Below are 22,648 nucleotides of genomic sequence, written 5' to 3'. Positions count from 1 at the left end.
AATTAAATGAAAAAGGGCGGAGCCACGCCCATTTTGAAAATTTCTTTTATTTTTGTATTTTGTTGCACCATATCATTACTGGAGTTGAATGTTGACATAATTTACTTATATACTGTAAAGATATTAAATTTTTTGTTTAAATTTGATTAAAAAAAATTTTTTTTAAGTGGGCGTGGTCGTTCTAATAATAGGAGTAACGTTCCTGCCACTGTTCAAAATTAACCCACCTACCAAGTTTCATCGCTTTATCCGTTTTTGGTAATGAATTATCGCATTTTTTCGGTTTTTCGAAATTTTCGATATCGCAAAAGTGGGCGTGGTTGTAGTCCGATTTCGTTAATTTTAAACAGCGATCTGATATGAGCGCCCAAGAACCTACATACCAAATTTCATCAAGGTACGTCAAAATTTACGCAAGTTATGTGTTTACGGACGGACGGACATGGCTAAATGAGTTTCTTTTTTCATCCTCAGCATTTTGATATATGGAAGTATATATTTATCTCGATTTATTTATGTTACCAATGTTAATACAATCTAAATGCAAAGCACGCTGAGTATAACAAGATTGACTTTGTGTAGCCTTAACTTAAGTTTAGATGTATTTTTGTTATTCTTGAAATCGTATTTTCTATTTACACGTCTCAAAACAGATAAACTAATTAAGTGTACCGTTTGTACTTTTCATTAAAAATACTCGTACATTCATTGTACACGTGCCAACTTAATAACACACTTTGCAAATACATATGGGCAAGTCCTTGGTAACGGGCACAACATTCGCACGTATTTCAACCTGCTTAAAAGAGAACACGAGCAGCGAACTGAGCGGATCTTACAATATTTAAAGCAATAATTGTGGGTACCTCAAAAATGTAAGAACGTATATGATGAGGTTCGGACGCGACAAGAAATAGAAGTAATTTTTTAATGCTTGTGAAAGTATCCAAACTTACAGAAACTAAGGGGAGATTTTACATTCCTTAAATGAGAGACAGAAAGGTGAAATAAATATTTTCGAAATCTGAAATACTTCTTTAAATGTTTAAGTAAGGTTGCGGACGCGACAATTTTGTTTAATGTATTACGCTAAATGACGTTGAAAATATATTCTTTGCGAGACATCAAGTTTTAGGTGTAGTAGAGTAAACAAAATCTGCATACCTGGAATTTCGAATACGAAATTCAAGGTCAAGGCTAAGGCCCAAAATCCCCTCTTCATAAGCGGAGACGTATACTGGTATATAAATTTTCCTCTCCTTATTCTTCGATAAATATTTAAGTCATTCAATAGAGTACGTTCTTGTGCGTCTAACGATGTATAAATGTTAGTTATATAGAAGAAATAGAACAAAAGTACAAAAGTTTAAAGGGGCCATATATAATTTAGTTTTCAAATATAATAAATCCATTAATATTTGGATAAGATATTCCCATTTAACCATTTCTAGTCGACAAATACATATATATTTTTTTGTTCAAGCAGATAAGAGTCACAAGAAAAATGCAAGCTAGTTTGTACTGCTTTCTTTTGTGTCTTCATATGAAATTGTTGAATACACCAATAAAACATATATCAATGTTTCGTTCATTTTAAATAGCGATCTGATATGAGCGTCCAAGTACCTACATACGAAATTTCATCAAGATACCTCAAAATTTACTCAAGTTATCGTGTTTACGGACGGACGGACGGACATGGCGAAATTAATTTCTTTTTTCGCCCAGATCATTTTCATATATAGAAGTCTATATCTATCTCGATTAGTTTTACGGATTACCGTTATGCGAACAAAGTCAATATACTCTGTGAGCTCTGCTCAGCTGAGTATCAATAGTGGGCGTGGTTACCATCCGATTTCCCTCATTTTTAATAGCGATGGGAGGGAGATGAGCGCCAGAGAACCCATATACCAAATTTAAATATTTTATTTTTTTGATTTTTAATAATCGGGGATTGCCCATATTGCTTTTTTAAATGTATGAAAACATTTATTTGAAGCAATTTTTTTAATTTTATAAAAAAAGGCTTTGAAGAGATTTACAAGGTATAATCGAAACAGCTGTCGCCTTGTCCGTCCTGATGTCACGTTGTTTAAATTTTTCCCAAATTATTAAATATTTTATTTTTTATTTTTACTCAAGTTATCGTGTGCACCGACAGATGGACGGACATGGCTAAATCAGTTCCTTTTTTCATCCTCAGCATGTTGATATATGGAAGTCTATATTATCTCGACTCATTTATGTTACCAAAGTTAATACAATCTAAATGCAAAGCACGCTGAGTATAACAAGATTGACTTTGTGTAGCTTTAACTTAAGTTTAGATGTATTTTTGTTATTCTTGAAATCTTATTTTTTATTTACACGTCTCAAAACAGATAAACTAATTAAGTGTACCGTTTGTATTTTTCATTAAACATACATTCATTGTAAACGTGTCAACTTATTAACACACTTTGCAAATACATATGGGCAAGTCCTTGGCAACGGACACAGCATTCGCACGCATTTCAACCTGCTTAACAGAGAACATGAGCAGCGGACTGAGCGGATCTTACAATATTTAAAGCAGGGATGCACCTTAACGTTAAGCTAATCATTTATCAAAAAATTTCCACCGTTTCCGTTGAAACACTTCGAAATATTATCGATAATGAAATTATCAAAATAATTTGTATCTCGTTTTTAACCGAAACGAAAAGCTTTCGTTAACGTTAAAAACGTTAACAAAAACGTGATACTTTATGTCTGAATTGTGCTGGCAATGCTATAGCCATGGTAAATCCGAAAGGTGGTAACAGCGAGCGGACATATACACAAACTCCATGTAATTTGTTTGTGTAATTCGTTGGTGGTAATGTCAAAAATACTCTGAGAAATGTTCGTACTGTCAAAATTCATGAGAAAAGTTGCAATCAGGTTGGCTAATGCTGTCACCTTTAATGACTCCGCCATCAATCAGCTTTGCTAGCATAGTTTGAAATTAATAATCAACAAACGATTTGATTTCGTTTTGATATGGCAGAAAACGAAACAAAATCATTTCGTTAATTTGACGTTCTTAACGTTAATTATCGTAACGAAATGATATCGGTTCGTTGGTTAAGCATGCCTGATTTAAAGCAACAATTGTGGGTACCTCAAAAATGTTAGAACGTATATATGACCATATATGATGAGGTTCGGACGCCACAAGAAATAGAAGTAATTTTTTAATGCTTGTGAAAGTATGCAAACTTAAAGAAACTAAGGGGAGATTTTATTTTCCTTAAATGAGAGGCAGACAGTGAAATACAGACCCAATGCCGGTATATTTTCGAAATCTGAAATATCTCTTTAAAACGCTTAAGTAAGGTTACGGACGCGACCACTTTTCTCACTTGAATTACACTAAATGACATTGAAAATATATTCTTTGCGAGACATCAAGTTTTCGGTGTAGTAGAGTAAAGAGATTTTCCATACCTGGAATTTCGAATACGTCCTCAAAGTCCGGGCTAAGGCCCAAACCCCCCTTTTCATAAGCGGAGACGTATCCTGGTATATAAATTTCCCTCTCTTTATTCTTCTATACATTTTTAAGTCATTTAGTTGACTACGTTCTTTGCTTCGAACGATGTACAAATGTTAGTTTTATAGAAGAAATAGAACAAAAGTACAAAATAAGTCAAAACTTTAAAGAGGCCATATATAACTTTGCGTTCAAATATGTACTGCTCTCTTTTGTGTCTTCATATGAAATTGTTGAATACACCAATAAAACCTATATCAATCTTTCTGAAAGCTTTTTTAATTTCAAGTCGACGTTTGCTTACTAAGAAAATAATAAGGATAAGGGCAATTTATAAAACCTCAGTTTTCCAAAGTTTTTTAATTCTTAATAAAATTCTAGATAAACTTTTATTAAAAGCAAAAATATAAATCTGGGTTTAACAGCGCCACAACATAAAGAAAGAACGTTATATTTTGTTAGTAAAACATTCAAATTTGCAAAACCGATGAAGCCTTTCTTTGAAATTATGTTTCTCTGTCCAGGATGAAGGGAAAGAATAAACTATTTGATTTCCACATCATACACATATTTGACGTTTAATCCCAAGTGATAGAAATAAAGTCTGACCACATTTGATTTTCGGTTCGTGATGGACCTTTTTTGGGATGTGCACACATATAAATAAACAGACAATTCGAAAGAAATGTTGTTTTGAAAATGTATAGCCAAATGCGTCATTTCATTTCGCTAGAATTAATTAATAAAATAAATAAACACATTTGATTTGTTTCTTTCATAGAGCAAAATCTGTTTGTTCAGCTAATTAAAACAAACAAAAAACAAGTAAGAACGGGACTGTCTTCGGCTGTGCCGAAGACTTCATACCTTTCATGAATGGGGCTGAACAATAATCTTATCCCGTTCGTAATCTCCGAATAATCGGATGTATAAGATAAGAAATATATAGTGAACAGATCTACATACCTTAACGATTTTTAAGATAAATATAAAATAAAAAACGGGTAGGTACTTTGTGTGAGGATGCAAAGTTTCAGGTTTTTTGTGGTCTGTGTGTAAAAACTATGACTACGAATCACGTATTTCAAAAATATATGACGAAAACGTAACTATTTGATGAAATTTGATGAATTTTGAAGATTCTATCCGTAAAAAAGGGGTCAAAATGACAGTTTATATGAAGTATATAATATATATACGACCGATCTCTATGATTTTTTCAGACAACAATATATGCTATATACGTAAGCATTTTGTGAAATTTGAAGCTTCTAACTGTTAAAACGGGGCAGAAATTGCGCAAAGTTCATTCTTATCTGAACAATCGGTTGTATGGGATATATACTATATATACCACCGGTATCTATGATTTTCTCAGACAACAATATATGCTATACACGTAAGCATTTGGTGAAATTTGAACATATCTAAACGATTTTTAAGATAAATATAAAATAAAAAATAGGTAGGTAATCTGTGTGAGGATGCAAAGCTTCACGTTTTTTGTGGTCTGCATGTAAAAACTATGGCTACGAATCACGTATTTCAAAAATATATGACGTAAACGTAACTATTTGATGAAATTTGATGAATCTTGAAGCTTCTAGCCGTAAAAAAGGGGTCAATATGACAGTTTATATGAAGTATATAATATATATACCACCGATCTCTATGATTTTTTCAGACAACAATATATGCTATATACGAAAGCATTTTGTGAAATTTGAAGCTTCTAACTGTTAAAACGGGGCAGAAATTGCGCAAAGTTTCTTATCTGAACAATTGGTTGTATGAGATATATACTATGTATATCACCGATCTCAATGATTTTTTCAGACATCAATATATGCTATACACGTAAGCAGTTGGTGAAATTTGAAGCTTCTAGCTGTTAAAATGGGGTAGAAATTGCGAAAAGTTTCTTATCTGAACAATCGGTTGTATGAGATATATACTATATATAGAACCGATCTCTATGATTTTTTCAGACAACAATATATGCTATATACGTAAGCAATCAGTGAAATTTGAAGCTTATAGCTGTTAAAATGGGGTAGAAATTGCGAAAAGTTTCTTATCTGAACAATCGGTTGTATGAGATATATACTATATATGCAACCGATCTCTATGATTTTTTCAGACAACAATATATGCTATATACGTAAGCAATCGGTGAAATTTGAAGCTTATAGCTGTTAAAATGGGGTAGAAATTGCGAAAAGTTTCTTATCTGAACAATCGGTTGTATGAGATATATACTATATATACAACCGATCTCTATGATTTTTTCAGACAACAATATATGCTATATAAGTAAATATTCGGTGAAATTTGAAGCTTCTAGCTGTTAAAATGGGGCTAAAATTTGCGAAAATATATATATATATACTATATATATATACTATATATACCACCATATATATACTATATATACCAACGATCTTTATGATTTTTTCAGACAACAATATATGCTATATACGTAAGCATTCGCTGAAATTTGAAGCCTCTAGCTCTTAAAATAGGGCAGTAATTACGAAAAGTTCCTTATCTGAACAATCGGTTGTGGGGGATATATACTATATATACGACCGATCTCATAAATTTTTTCAGGCAACAATATGTTCAATATACGAAAGTATATGGTGAAGTTTGAAGCTTCAATCTGTTAAATTGTGTAAGATATTACAAAAATCCTCTTTTTCTGAAAAATCGGTTGTATGGAGGATATATGCTATAGTGGTGCGATCCGGTCGGTTCCGACAAATGTCTAATCGGACACCCAAATACACCTGCTCACCAAATTTTATCAAGATATCTCAAAAATTGAGGGACTAGTTTGCATACAAACAGACAGACGGACAGACGGACAGACGGACAGACGGACATGGCTAAAACTACTCAGCTCTTCAACCTGATTATTTCGGTATACTTAATGGTGGGTCTATCTATTTTCCTTTAAGGACTTACAATTTTCGGTTTCGTGACGAAATTAATATACCATTTCATTTTCATGAAAGGTATAACAAGTAGGGGTGTCTAAGTTTGGGTATAACGGAATATTATATACTCACAGTGAGTTTGAATTGTACAGTTTATTTCAGATAAATTCTTTTTTCGAATCTTGTGACGAGGGATTTATTTATTTTTTGACTCTAGAAATGTTTTGTAATGTTTGATCGGAAGAGGGGCGTGGCACCATTTAAAACAAAATGTCTCCTAATTTCCTCCTACATTAAAACTTGGTAAGTGAAATATCATTGATAAAAAACTATTTTTCGCTTGGATATATCTCATTATTCTAGTCTAGGACTAGTGGGGGTGGTTTTGAACCGATCCCCTCCATTTTATATTAACATAGGCGTGGTCCTTCATCGATTTCGTTAATTTTTCTTCCACCCAATTTACCCTAATTTTTAATAGCGGTGGGAGATGAGCACCAAGGAACTCATATACCAAATTTCAATATTTTATTCACAATATTTAGTCAAGTTATCGTGTGAACCGACAGATAGACGGAAGGATGGACGGACATGGCTAAATCAATTCATTTCTTCATCCTCAGCATTTTAATATATGGAAGTTTATATTTACCTCGATTCGTTTATGCCCGTTATGTTACCAGAATTAATACAATCTAAGTGCAAAGCACGCTGAGTATAACAAGATTGATATATTTTTTGTTATTCCTGAAATCTTTTTTTTATTTACACAACTCAGTTAGGTATAAATAGGGCCCACAAAATTAATCTCGGTGCACTTAATCTTAAAAAGTGGTAAAAGAAGTTTTAATCAAAAATGTATCTACGAAATAATTTCGCGGTGCTATTTATCCTGCTTATCTGCCGTTCAATCTATACCAATGCGCACTTTCGCATTGTAGAAGGTGGATATATAAATATAAAGGACAGTCCACATTCAGTGGCAATATTTGATGAAAACGGCTATGCATGTGTAGGTGCCATAGTGAGCTATAAATCGGTTGTTACATTTTCTCCTTGCGTAAAAAATAAACTTGAGCATCTCTTCGTTAGAGCTGGTTTAACCAATATAGACAACGAAATTGGGGAAAAACGCTGTGTGGAGCAAATACTTTTTCATTCTGAGTTCATAGATATTGCTGTGCTTAAACTGACTAACTCCTTTTCAGAGAATAATCCTGCAATACAACCAATAGAGCTTTGCAATCGTCCATTAAAACCCGGCGCAGAGATGCAAATTAGTGGATGGGGTTCGGTAAGTGCATACGACGAAGGTCAGAATCCTGTTCTCCAAACTAAGTCCGTGAAATTACGAAGATGTACCATACAAAATGTAATCTTTTATACTGAATATTATCGTGGAGATTATTGTTTTGGAGATGCTGGAGCAGCAGGCGTCGTGAATAGACATCTTTGTGCGGTGGCGACTTGTAGGAAGGATAATCCGAATGAATATATAGATGTATCAAATCCAACAGTTCAAAACTTTATAAGAAAACATATGTAACTAAAGGGTGGTTTTATAAATTGACTGTTGATTGGAATATCACCCTAACTCGACTGAGCGCCGAATTTCGAAACATTTTGGGATAGGGCGTTTTCGAAACAGCAGTTGAAATGTGGTGATACTCTGCTTAGCAGTCGAAATAATGATCATTTTTTCTTGTATGATATATAAATAAAGTATATAGTTATAATTGTAAGTAAATAAATGTTTTTTATTGTATGCAACGAGAATGTTGGGCATGTAAATGAATTAAGTTGTAAGACCAAACTTTGATCACAGCTTTAAAGTTCCCTCTGTATGAATAGATCATAAGATGAAGACGAAATCGCGGAGTGACTACTTTAAGGTCCTGGCAAACTCCGTGTAAAACAGCTGCTCCAATGAATTCTATGGAAGTCAATCTAATCGGTTATTGAAGCCGTTGAATAACGCCTTAGTCAAACCGATACCAAAGCCAACCAATGACTTTTTGGTTTTCCTTTATATCCATAATCTATTAATTTTGGCGTGGGTGAATTTATTCACATTTCGGTGATTGTATTTTACTTCCTTTATATTAGGTCGGTTGGATGTTTGTCCGCTTTTCATACAAATCTTGCAATCGATTTTTAAGTAACTTCTCATTGAGCTACAAACATGAAACTTTACACATAGGTTGGAACACCGTGACAATGCAACAAAAGGAAAAAATCCATTAGGTGGCGCACGGATCGAAAAATTAGATAAGAATTTGCAAATATTCAAACCAGCTTTTAAGTAACTTCTCGATGAGCTAGAGACTTAAAATTTCAAACTTAATTCAGAGGTCGATGACAGCCGATGACACGATACAAAAAGATTCGCTAGGGGGCGCACGGCATGAGATATTTAGAAAAATCGTACGACACGGGGGGAATTTTGGGATTGATTTTTATGTAAGTTCTTATTGAGTTACAAATGTGAAACTTCACAGATAGGATAAGACGCCGAGAAAATTTAAGAAAAGGAGAAAAAATTCCGTTAGGTGGCGCACGGATCGAAATATTTAGATAAGAATTTGGAAATTTGGTGTTTTGAAATCGATTTTAAAGTAACTTCTCATTGAGCTACAAACCTCAGAGACAGGTTAAGACACCGTGACAAAAGAACAAAAGGAGAGAAAAATTCGGTTAGGTGGCGCACCGATCGAAAAAATTAGATAACAATTTGGAAATTTGAAACCGGGGTTTAAGTAACTTCTCGATGAGCTAGAGGCTAAAATTGTAGAGCTTGATTCAGAGCTCGATGACACAATACAAAAAGTTTTGCTAGGGGGCGCACGGACTGAGAAAAATCAAACGGAACGGAGGGTATACACTTTTAGCCCTTTTTTCCACTCAACACTCCACTGCACTCACCTCGAACAAACCGTAGCAAAAATAAATGAAAAGAAATATATTCCAACTTTAAGAAGAAGTGTGCAAATTATTTATTTAAAATATGTAACGATTGCGCGCCAAAACATGTGTAACGATCAAAGGTTTACAATTTGTGAACTGTGTTTTGATGTGAATGTATATGTGTTTGACAATTTATGTGTATGTATGCGTTAGTGTTGAGGTGTGATGTGTTAAGTGGGCGGCAGGGTGGGCTGGCAGTGTACGGTGTTGTAGCTGGTCACGCTATCTTAGCTATATCGGCCCCCCTAAGCGAGTTATCAGCCTAGCAGTCTCTGTAGCTACTGCAGCGTTTCCACCACATTACTAAGCCCGGTTGGGCGACGAATGCGTTGCCGTGCTGGATGCCGATGAGGTGCTGGTGCTGGAGGGCGATACCGGGCCCCAGGATGTGTCCATTGCCGTGGGCGCTGGTCTTGCCGCCAATGTGGATGCCGTGCCTGCGTATTGTGATGTGTGGTCGGCCGTTGTCGCACGATGTTGCGAGTGTTTCGTGTAGGTGGTGCCACGGGGACGTTGCGCCTCGCCGGGCGATGTAATAATGTATGATGCGACCTGTCGCACAATTGGCACAGGCCGATAGAGATGCATGCCACAGTGCCATGGAATTAAGGCAATAGCCGTGCGTTTGTGCCACTTGCTGTCGTTGCGTTGGTTGCATGCCTCTAAATATTGCGCATAGTCGTAGCGCGTGTGGACGGCAACACAGTGCGCAACGCACGCCATATGCCGCCACTGGATCGCTAACCGGGGTCGGAGATACGGCCACTGTATCGGCTCTTGATGTGGTCCGGCGAGACATTATGCTCGGTGGGGCTGCTGCTCTGGTAGCATTAGTGCGAGGTTGTGCAGTTGGCGGTGCTTTTGGCGGTGGCACGATTACAGCCGAACGGATAGCTGGTGTTGGGGTAATTTGGTCGGTTTCCATATCCATGTTCATCCGTTTGGAGAAAGAGTGGACTTTAGCGTTTCATAAATGTAATTGTTTGCTTGATTTAAACAACTTTAGGTGAGATGTAACTAGGTATTGGTATGGATATATATAGTATATAAGTATTGATATGTATATTATATAAGTATGGATATGTATATTATATAAGTATGGATATGTATAGTTTGATTCTTGTTATGATATTTTTAAAGCGGTAGTCGATTTTTATGCATCATACTCATCTTATACGGATGTATTGATTTTTAGTCGTTTTCGGTTTATTATTGTTGTAATATGAGCGAACGATATGTGTGCTATTACCATCGGTTCGTAGCAAAGCTTTACGAGCGGTCTAGTTAGTATACCGTTTTCGTACGGAGGCCAGCTGCTCGGATGTGACCATCGGAGCCGAAATGTACATTTCGATGCTTCCTCTGTGGGAGGAAGACATTCGTCATGAAATAAGACGCATTCTCCAATTTTGGGTCCTCTTGTGTATTTTTCATCGGTATCGTGTATGGAGGTCTTTTAGATATTCCTTCTTCCATCGGGGGCTGAATTCGTGATGGATAATCTTGATTCGTTCCCACCTGTTTATTAGGGAAAGTGAGTCCACATCTGAATCGGGTATAGCCAGAAGTGGAAATCCTCTTAGAAAATGCCCAGGAGTAAGGGCTGTAAAATCGGAGGGGTCTTGCGAGAGCGCTGAGAGTGGCCGTGAATTCAGAACGGCTTCCAGTCGTATTAACAGAGTCGTAAACTCTTCAAAGGTAAATTTATTATTGCCAGCAGTTTTCTTCAAATGCGATTTAAAGCTATTTACTGCCATAGTCCGCCCATGTGTGGTGCACTGATGGGGATAAATTGCCAATTAATGCCTTGAGGTGCATATTTGTCTATGATTTCCGGCGAGACTTCTTTAGCGAACTGTATAAATTCTCTTTCGGTGGCCCTTTTCGCACCGATAAATGTTTTTCCATTGTCGTTAATGAGTTTTTCTGGAAATCCTCGCCGTCCGACAAAGCGTGCAAATGCCGCAAGAAAAGCGGCAGTGGTAAGATCTGAGCAAACCTCTAAGTGCACCGCTTTTATCGTAAAACAAACAAAAACGGCCACGTAACCCTTCGTTATGGTAGAAGGCCTTAGCATCGGAGCCTTTAGCTGGAAAGGTCCGGCAAAATCAACACGAGTAATCGTGAAGGGCAGAGTGAAATTGCAGTGCTCAGGTGGTAGAGCTGCCATGATCTGCGTGCGCATTTTTTGCTTATGTAAAGTACATATTTTGCACATAAAAATGCATTTCTTTATCAGGGATATTTTTGCCCTCTGCACATATGGATGCGTTAGAGCATAACTGGTATTATTTGGAATTCCTCTTACCTTATTCTATAAGCGATATACAAATTGAAACATATACGCTACTACCCTTAACGCTCGGGGAAACGACGAAAATTGCTCAAGTATGTTGTTTTCCTCCAGAGTCGCATGGAAGCATTCCATTCGATTCTTCGACTTGCGGGAGCTATGATATTACGTTCAGTGGACTTTGACCATGATTCTGGTCATTCTATTAGCCAATGAGAGCCATTCCACCAAAGTGTTGTGGTTGTTAGGTACAGTGGTTGGCAGCCTCTTGTGCCAAGAACCGCAGGGTTACCAGCACTGACTACATGTCGCCATGTTGCTGGCCCAACTAGATCAAGAATTTGAGCTGTGCGGTTTGACACGTAGGTCTTTCATGTATGCGGTGGTTTTTCTAACCAAGCTAAGACAATTTTTGAATCAGACACAGATATAATTTTCGATTGCTTAGATTTAAACTGCTTTGTACGGTTGAGGCTAGTTTGGCGAGCAGAAGTGCTCCACATAGCTAAAGCCGTGCAAAGCTTAAGGTCTTAAGGGGTGCGACCTTGCCTTTTGCAACTAATAAATGGCTTGTCGTTCTGCCATTGTGTTGCGTTCGTACCTAAATAGCTGCGCAATATGCTTTTTCCGAAGCATCGCAGAAGCCGTGGAGTTCCACATTATGACCGGGTGAGAAGTTCACCCAACGAGGTTTTTGTATCTCGGATATATATATGCAAGGTATTTGAACATTGGGACCATTTTATTAACCGAAGTAGTTTGACTACTTCATTCCAATCTGTTCCATCTAGCCATAATTCTTGTATAAGGATTTTCGCTTGTATCATAATTGGCTCAAGCCATCCTGCGTGGTCGAAAAGTTTTGCCACAGATGACAGAATTTGTCTTTTCGTTTTTGCTGATATTGCAGATATTAACTCAAGCGTGTATGAGAATTGATCTAATATCGCATTCCTTTGTATGTCCAGGGTTTTGGTGGTGCTTTTTCAAATTTCAAAAAGTGTGTATCTAATAGATGCTCTTTATTTATATTTGCCAGTATTTCTGGATCGTTTGCAGTTATCTTTTTTAACGGGAATCCTGCTGAATCAAAGGCTTTGATGACTTAATGCAGTGTTTCGCACGCTAGGGAAGGCTATGCCTTCCAGAAAGGATGTCGTTACATATATTTGAGAGCTAAGCACCGGGGCGGCTAAAGGTAGTTGCGCTTTAGTATCTTTTGCTAGTTCATGCGATGTTCGAATGGCTAGAAAGGCGGCGCAGTCTACGCCAAATGTCACCTTTTTCAGTTTGTAGTCTCGTATCGGACTACTAGATGAATTACGAAATATTATACGTTGGTAATCTTGGTCGTCTGGATGTACAAGGATTTGCCTGTACATTTTTTCGACGCCACCATTGTATACGTTTTATACATACCCCACTGTAAACTAAGTAACATTAAATCTGGCTGCAAAGTGGGTCCCGAACATAGAACATCATTTAGCGAATTGCCTGGGTTCGTGCTTTTAGATGCATTAAATACCACTCTTACTTTTGTTGTAAGTTCTTCAGTTTTAATAACTGCATGGTGTGGGAGATAAAATGACTGATATTTACCGTTTGCAATTTTTCATAGGAATTTACTGCTTCCATATGATCTAATTGTAGGTATTCCTCAAGGACGTTATCATATGAGGTTTTTAGATCGCCTTTCTTAAGTTTCTTTCCATACTTAAAAATTGATGAAGTGCTGAGGTTCGTGATTGAACGTGCGTAAAGCTGGCAGACCCAAGTGCTCAAAAATAAGTTTAAGTTGTTTGAGAATTAAGTGCATTTTAGGTGCTATTTAGGGCCACAAAAGATAATTTAGGTGCTCATTTGGTTTTCGAGATATTCGCAAAAAAGTGTGGGTCTGCTAGGTTAACGTCAAGCTAGCAGACCCACAACTTAAATTTCATTTTATTTTAAATAAAAAATATATCAAAATTAGGAGCTATTTAGGTGCTTTTTAGGGCCACAAAAGATAATTTAGGTTTTCATTTCGTTTTCGAGATATTCGCAAAAAGGTGTGGGTCTGCTAGGTTAACGTCAAGCTAGCAGACCCAAAATTTAAATTTCATTTTTTTTAAATAAAAAGTATATCAATATGAGGAGCTATTTAGGTGCTTTTTAGGGCCACAAAAGATAATTTAGGTTTTCATTTCGTTTTCGAGATATTCGCAAAAAGGTGTGGGTCTGCTAGGTTAACGTCAAGCTAGCAGACCCAAAATTTAAATTTCATTTTTTTTAAATAAAAAGTATATCAAAATTAGGAGCTATTTAGGTGCTTTTTAGGGCCACAAAAGATAATTTAGGTTTTCATTTCGTTTTCGAGATTTTCGCAAAAAGGTGTGGGTCTGCTAGGTTAACGTCAAGCTAGCAGACCCAAAATTTAAATTTCATTTTTTTTAAATAAAAAGTATATCAAAACTAGGAGCTATTTAGGTGCTTTTTAGGGCCACAAAAGATAATTTAGGTTTTCATTTCGTTTTCGAGATATTCGCAAAAAGGTGTGGGTCTGCTAGGTTAACGTCAAGCTAGCAGACCCAAAATTTAAAATTCATTTTTTTTAAATAAAAAGTATATCAAAATTAGGAGCTATTTAGGTGCTTTTTCATGCCACAAAAGATAATTTAGGTTTTCCTTTCGTTTTCGAGATATTCGCAAAAAGGTGTGGGTCTGCTAGGTTAACGTCAAGCTAGCAAACCCACAACTTAAATTTCATTTTATTTTAAATAAAAAATATATCAAAATTAGGAGCTATTTAGGTGCTTTTTAGGGCCACAAAAGATAATTTAGGTTTTCATTTCGTTTTCGAGATATTCGCAAAAAGGTGTGGGTCTGCTAGGTTAACGTCAAGCTAGCAGACCCAAAATTTAAAATTCATTTTTTTAAAATAAAAAGTATATCAAAATTAGGAGCTATTTCGGTGCTTTTTAGGGCCACAAAAGATAATTTAGATTTTCATTTCGTTTTCGAGATATTCGCAAAAAGGTGTGGGTCTGCTAGGTTAACGTCAAGCTAGCAAACCCAGAACTTAAATTTCATTTTATTTTAAATAAAAAATATATCAAAATTAGGAGCTATTTAGGTGCTTTTTAGGGCCACAAAAGATAATTTAGGTTTTCATTTCGTTTTCGAGATATTCGCAAAAAGGTGTGGGTCTGCTAGGTTAACGTCAAGCTAGCAGACCCAAAATTTAAATTTCATTTTTTTTAAATAAAAAGTATATCAAAATTAGGAGCTTTTTAGGTGCTTTTTAGGGCCACAAAAGATAATTTAGGTTTTCATTTCGTTTTCGAGATATTCGCTAAAAGGTGTGGGTCTGCTAGCTTGACGTTAACCTAGCAGACCCACACCTTTTTGCGAATATCTCGAAAACGAAATGAAAGCCTAAATTATCTTTTGTGGCCCTAAAAAGCACCTAAATAGCTCCTAATTTTGATATAATTTTTATTAAAAAAAAATGAAATTTAAATTTTGGGTCTGCTAGCTTGACGTTAACCTAGCAGACCCACACCTTTTTGCGAATATCTCGAAAACGAAATGAAAACCTAAATTATCTTTTGTGGCCCTAAAAAGCACCTAAATAGCTCCTAGTTTTGATATACTTTTTATTTAAAAAAAATGAAATTTAAATTTTGGGTCTGCTAGCTTGACGTTAACCTAGCAGACCCACACCTTTTTGCGAAAATCTCGAAAACGAAATGAAAACCTAAATTATCTTTTGTGGCCCTAAAAAGCACCTAAATAGCTCCTAATTTTGATATACTTTTTATTTAAAAAAAATGAAATTTAAATTTTGGGTCTGCTAGCTTGACGTTAACCTAGCAGACCCACACCTTTTTGCGAATATCTCGAAAACGAAATGAAAACCTAAATTATCTTTTGTGACCCTAAAAAGCACCTAAATAGCTCCTAATTTTGATATACTTTTTGTTTAAAAAAAATGAAATTTAAATTTTGCGTCTGCTAGCATGACGTTAACCTAGCAGACCCACACCTTTTTGCGAATATCTCGAAAACGAAATGAAAACCTAAATTATCTTTTGTGGCCCTAAAAAGCACCTAAATAGCTCCTAATTTTGATATACTTTTTATTTAAAAAAAAAATGAATTTTAAATTTTGGGTCTGCTAGCTTGACGTTAACCTAGCAGACCCACACCTTTTTGCGAATATCTCGAAAACGAAATGAAAACCTAAATTATCTTTTGTGGCCCTAAAAAGCACCTAAATAGCTCCTAATTTTGATATACTTTTTATTTAAAAAAAATGAAATTTTAATTTTGGGTCTGCTAGCTTGACGTTAACCTAGCAGACCCACACCTTTTTGCGAATATCTCGAAAACGAAATGAAAACTTAAATTATCTTTTGTGGCCCTAAAAAGCACCTAAATAGCTCCTAATTTTGATATATTTTTTATTTAAAATAAAATGAAATTTAAGTTGTGGGTCTGCTAGCTTGACGTTAACCTAGCGGACCCACACTTTTTTGCGAATATCTCGAAAACCAAATGAGCACCTAAATTATCTTTTGTGGCCCTAAATAGCACCTAAAATGCACTTAATTCTCAAACAACTTAACCTTATTTTTGAGCACTTGGGTCTGCCAGCTTTACGCACGTCGTGATTGACCCAAGGCGAGTGTGTCTGGATATTGGTGTTTAAATGGTAGTCGAACGACGTACCTCCCGTTACCCGATCTTGTAGGTGTGGATTCATAGAAAGCTTCGAAATACTTATCTTCGGGTGTAGTAACGGGTATGGGAGAGAGTTCTTCAACTTCCCGAAATTTTTTCAATTGTGAGTTAAGATGGTCATTCGAAATATCTTCCACTTGAGTTGTGAATGTGGAGAATTTCTCTTTGACTTGGCCGTTTAAAATCCGTCCGAAAATGGTATTTTGGGCTAATAGGGTGTTGGAAATTTTCTCAACACCTTCTAGTATTATTTGGGGAATTAAGTCGCTTCACAATAATATGTCGATTTGATCTGCTGTATGACAATTAGGGTCGGCTAATTTCAGATGCGAAAACTTTTGCCAATGCTTGCTACTTATGTATATTATAGCTTCGGAGCATATTAGTAAGACACGGCAGAACAATACTTGCGCTTTTATTCTTTGCTCCGCTTTATAAGAAACCAGGGTAATCAATCATATTTTAATTCAGCTTTGTACTGCGTTTGTACGCGTTTGAATGTTGACAGATTTTGAACAACATGGTTGTTTTTGGCAGTTTTCGGGATTTCCCGTTTCGGGATTTTCAGACATAGCAGTTGCAGCTAGTCCTGTGGCTCTTTTAGCTTTCAAGCTATTATGTTTATTATTAAAAACGTTACTATGGAGCAACGAATTATGCCTCCTTTGACAATGTGAGCAGCTGTATTCGCTCGGACAATTTTGTAGCGAGTGACTACTTGATAAGCAGTTTGTACAGAGTTTTTTGGTTCTAACTAGATTATTTCTCTCATTTACTGACAAGTTTCTAAATTCCTCGCAAGATCTTATTACATGACCTCCATTGCACAGTTCGCATGACGAATATCTTCATTGTTCTGAAGTGAACGACTGGTTTCTATTGAAACACTTATTGTTTGAAGTATAGTTATTGGCTTGGGGTTTTAAGAAGCTTTTGTTTTGCATTTGCTGCATATTTTTCGGCTTTGTTATCTACCCGTTCTGCGATTTCGACTGGGTGGTGAGGAAATCTTTCATTTGTTACCACATTGGGCATTTTTTTCGGGATGAGAGAGATTGCTCCCATAAAATTAATGATTTTTCTGGTACTGTGGCAGCACAAATATTTACCAGAATGGGGTCCCAGTTTTCAGTGGGAATATTTTGTGTTGCTAGAACCGATAAATAGTTTGTAACTGTAGCTTGTAATTTAAGAAATTCCTCACTTGTTTCTTTTTAAATTTTTGGCAAGTTCATTAATGTGGTTATTTGTTTAGCAACCAACACTCGTTCATTTTCATATCTACTCTTTAACGCTTCCCAAGCCAGATTAAAATTGTCGTCATTAAGTGCGAACTGTTTTTAATCGCTGCTTGACCTTTTGTTTTATTTCTTAAATGATATAATTTTTGGGCATGTGATAACTTTGGGTGGTTTATATACACGGCTGTAAATATGGCCCGGAAGGACGGCCACTGTTCATAACCCCCATAAAATACTTCGGTATCACATGCTGACACTTTAAAAGATATATGCCTGAACTCGCTTCGTTAGTTTGTGTTTGGGGCAGCTCTACTCGTTGAGGTGGAGTAGGTGAAGTAACCGGCTTTAGAAGTTTAAGTTGATCGGAGATCATAGCCTTTGTTTCTTCGTATCGGTCTAAGCAGTTTTCGTATTTTGAATGCGCCGAGTCTTTAAAATTTTCAGGTAAATCTGAATCGTCGGTTTCAATAATTGCGTCATATGCAAACTGGAGTCGTGCCCAAAATCTGTCAAGAGATTTTTCTTTTGTCTCGAGAACCGATTCCGTGTTTTCCTCTATAGGTATTGAGGAGAATCTAGTGCAGTATTTTATAACACTAGCCGTTTATATCTATAGACGTTTATGCTTAAACTTTATATGGACTCCTAAACGTCAAACTTTAAATACACCTCTGAAATTGCTGCGCACTTCCCGTTTCTAAAAACACCACCCCCACCCGCCGGAGGCTTATAGTTTGATTACAATTTAATATTAAAGTTTCCAAAAAAATGCAAGAAAACGCAGTGAATTGAGCAAAAATGTTGCTACCAGACTTCAAAATATGTATTAATAAAAACTACTCAATCTATTTTAATCGCGCCTTTTTTATTCCAGATTTTCTGTTTTTTTATGAAGTAAACGTAATTTATTTTAAAAAATCGTATTTTTTAAAAACAAATTTTCAATTTTTTTTTATGAAATAAACATAATTTATAAAAAAAAAAAATAAGGGCCGCAGGTGAAAATTTGGAATAAAAAATCGGGCGATTGTTTATTCCAAATTTGCAATTTTTTATAAAATATACGTACATTACGGTAAATTTTTGAAAAAGTTATAGCATTTTGAAAACAAAAACGTTTTTTTAAAAATTCATAACTTTTTTTGAGTTGGATGAAAAAATTTGAAAAAATTCAGAAAAACGTCAGCCAATTCTAAAGGGGTCTGGTTCAAAATTGGTATACCTTATATACATACATACATATCGACGTATTTATATAAATACAATGCGAGCAAATTCTTAGGTGACACGCAAAGTAGGCTAGTTAAACCAAATGCAAGTACGTACATATATGATGACATAAGAGCTTTTGAGCATAGCTATGTAATTAGCCAGTGGCAGTGTTGCCATTTTTGTGCTTTTGGAGCCATATCTAGTTCGTTTTTTTTTTTTTGCGTTTAGTTCCAAAAATTCCGGTTTAGCCTCTTTTTTTGGGCCTCTTTAAAATGTTTGCCCCTTTTTGGCTCCAAATCTATTTCGGCAATCCGTATTGTGAAATTTTTAAAATGTTTTATGTGTGTCGAAGTTTCATTATGTATGTTATGTATGAAGTGACAACCCGGCACTCAACTGATAACAAAAACTTTAATCGATAAACTGTACCATGAGGTTATATATTTGCTTTCCAGCTTGTGCAACAGCATAGTGTCACCTTCTAAGACTTCCGAACCTTTAACTGCAGATTGTAATAGATTTTTGTCTCCCGTACCTTATTTTCATTACACCGGGGAAGAATATATACGAATTCATTGTAAGAGAGATATGTAAGATATGTGGCGACGTCGTAATTAAATTAATAGAGCAATTAAGGCAACGCTTGCCGCACAATATAGAAACGCTTAGCAAAATAAAGTTCCTTTCGGTTGACAAGACATTTGGAATTGTAAAACCTCAAAGGTTTTCATATTTCACAAATGAAAAATAAAAAACAATTATACCACAGATTAAATAACGAGATTACAAAAAAAGTGAAAAAATATCCATCTCTAAAATTCGAAAAATGTGACTTCAACATTAAGTTTTTGGTTTGATGTTAACCCTCCGTTGTGAGATGTGGCCTATGCAGGTCATTTCGATTTTTAAAGGGGTATATCTTTTTGTTTCGTTAATTTTTCAAATAACGGCGCCAATATACCATACAGGTCTGTTAGCTGAAGCTTCTGAAAATTGTATAACCATTTCTAACGAAGTGAAAAAATATATATTTTACACAAAAACTTTATATGCTAGGATAAATGGCCTGCACAGGCCACCACTGCAATTTTGGTGTAGTCATGTACCGTACTTTTCGGCAGATTTACTAGATTTATTAAAAAAAGCACGAGAACAGGCACCAGATATCTGCAGTTATGTTAGAATTGAATTAGGTTGCAAATTTTCGTTGTGTTTGATTGATTTCGCTTTTTGCAATCATTTTTGTTTGAGTGGAGACAAGTTAATATTTATTTACAGTTGAAATAGTGATATGTATTATTCATAAAGTGTTTTCTCTTATGTTGTGCCGGAAAAGAAATATAACTTTAAGACGAAGTATATAAGGCTCTATTAGCTATCTGTAGAAGTTGTAAGCATCTATCAAGTGAGAAAAGTGCGCCATCACTAGGAAGTGCTGAGCAAATTTACTGCACCGTATGTCACCGACGACGATGATGATGAGGATTATGTTCTTGTTGATGACGGAGAGGTGTCTGATATTGAAAATGAACTTGAGGTCAAAGAATAATTGCCTAAAACGAAGACATTTATGACGTTGGATGGGATGAAGTAATCGAAAAAAAACAGCCTAGTGTCTCAAATCTTGCCAGTGGAGTGAATCGATTACTAGGTGAAAAAGAGCTATATAACGACTGCAAGATTGACAATATGTTTTGGAAAAAGGAGCCGCTAGCGCCTAGAGCACGCCATTGGAACCGGTTTACCAGTACCCGCACCAGACCAGTGGGACTTGCTTATAGATTTCTGCCGATTGCAATGTCTATTTTTCGTGACATAATGTCACCTGAAATAGTGGATATAATTGTCCATCAGAGGAATTGGAAAGCAGTAGAAGTGATCAAGGCCTGGACTAAGGCTAATCCAACATGTAAGCCGAAAGAGTGGAAGCCCGCTGACGAAATGGATATGTATGCTTGGTTTGGATTGCTATTATTTTCCGGTGTGCTCCACTGCAATAATATGCAAGCAATGGCTCTATGGCATTCTCGGCATTTTGATATTTATAATGCAACGTTAGATCGATTCAAAATGTTACTTCAGTTTGTTCGTTTTGAAGGATCTAACACTCGTACTGAACGTATTCTGTTGAGTAAATCTGCACCAATTGACGACATTTTGACTATGATGAATCACAATCTTCAAAAACATATACCCCTAACGCAGCAATAACAGTAGATGAGCAGCTAGTTCCTACCGCGAACTAGGTTTACGCAGTATATTCCGTCTAGGCCAGCAAAGTACGGAATAAAAATTTGGTGGGTCTGCGATTCTTCAAACAACTTCTTTTTTTTATTAGTATTGCACTTATATTGATTACAGACATAATTTTCGCACCACCCTATAAACAAAGCACGTTTTCGCATAGGTGGACTGGCCAGGCCATTTTAAACAACGAAAGGATATAAAACTTTCACACAACGGACGGTTAAACAGTATAATTCCAAAAGCTTGTCGATTTTGTGCTGCCTGTTTTCAAACATGTGTTTGATTAAAAGCAAACACAGCAACAAAATGAGTTTAGTTATGTTGAATTCGCTTCTGGATATAACGAAAAACCAAAAACCAATTGGTTGGCTATGGTATGGTTATGGCGTTAGCGTTATGGCATGGCACCATTACTCGATTACATTGATTTCCATATGGTTGGTTCGATCAGCTGTTTTATCTGGTTATGGATAAGTCACCATTAATTGGCCCTTTACTTTTTAACGATACCTTACCGCCAAAAGGCAAAAAAAAGGAAAAAAAAAACGTATTTTTGTTATTAAAAAATATAAAATGAACTACAAAAACAGTATTATTAATGTACCTCCCTTGTAACTTATTATTTTTTTTTTTGTTAGTTTACTGTACCTTTTTTATAACTTTGTTTAAGTTTGATTTGAAATAAATGTGTAAAAATATACATATACTTTTAGATCTTTCCGCAACAGGTTTTGGATTTTCTTGAAGAAATTTAGCTCTTTCTAGCCCTAAAGACATTTTTTTCTGGCAACACTGGCCAGGGTAAGTAAATGATTAAATTAGAGATGATGTATGTAGATATGAAAGTAAGAATGCTACGCTGGCACAGTGGGCTGAATCTGACCAAACACATATATTTTTTTAAGCACATAAGATTCACAAGAAAAATGCAAGCTATTCTGTACTGCTTTCTTTTGTGTCTTTATATGAAATTGTTGAATACAATAAAAACATATATCAATCTTTAAAATTCATATGTTGTTGAACAGGACTGATTTTAGATTTCCCTCAGATAATCCTTTGTATATATAAATTAAAAAGATATAACAATTAAAATTTTCGTCATAATTTGTAACAGTTTATACACTGCTGAAAGCGCAAAATACCCTCCTTGTATGAAGTCTGTTTGTTTCGTTAATTTTTCAAATAACGGCGCCAATATACCATACAGGTCTGTTAGCTGAAGCTTCTGAAAATTGTATAACCATTTCTAACGAAGTGAAAAAAAATATATTTTACACAAAAACTTTATATGCTAGGATAAATGGCCTGCACAGGCCACCACTGCAATTTTGGTGTAGTCATGTACCGTACTTTTCGACAGCTTTACTAGATTTATTAAAAAAAGCACGAGAACAGGCACCAGATATCTGCAGTTATGTTAGAATTGAATTAGGTTGCAAATTTTCGTTGTGTATGATTGATTTCGCTTTTTGCAATCATTTTTGTTTGAGTGGAGACAAGTTAATATTTA

At 35.6% G+C, this 22,648-nt stretch overlaps 1 protein-coding gene across 1 annotated transcript in view; it reads left to right on the top strand.

Annotated features, from left to right (window-relative positions):
* Nckx30C (solute carrier family 24 member Nckx30C) overlaps positions 1-22,648 on the top strand; it is an 849,440-nt gene that overhangs the window by 275,043 nt on the left and 551,749 nt on the right. The gene's annotated exons all lie outside the window — the stretch shown is intronic.

This window comes from Eurosta solidaginis, chromosome 2, assembly GCF_040869045.1.
Source record: "Eurosta solidaginis isolate ZX-2024a chromosome 2, ASM4086904v1, whole genome shotgun sequence".
Classification (NCBI taxonomy): domain Eukaryota; kingdom Metazoa; phylum Arthropoda; class Insecta; order Diptera; family Tephritidae; genus Eurosta; species Eurosta solidaginis.
The sequence above is the reverse complement of the archived record's forward strand: the minus strand, read 5'-3'. Positions and strand labels throughout refer to the sequence as shown.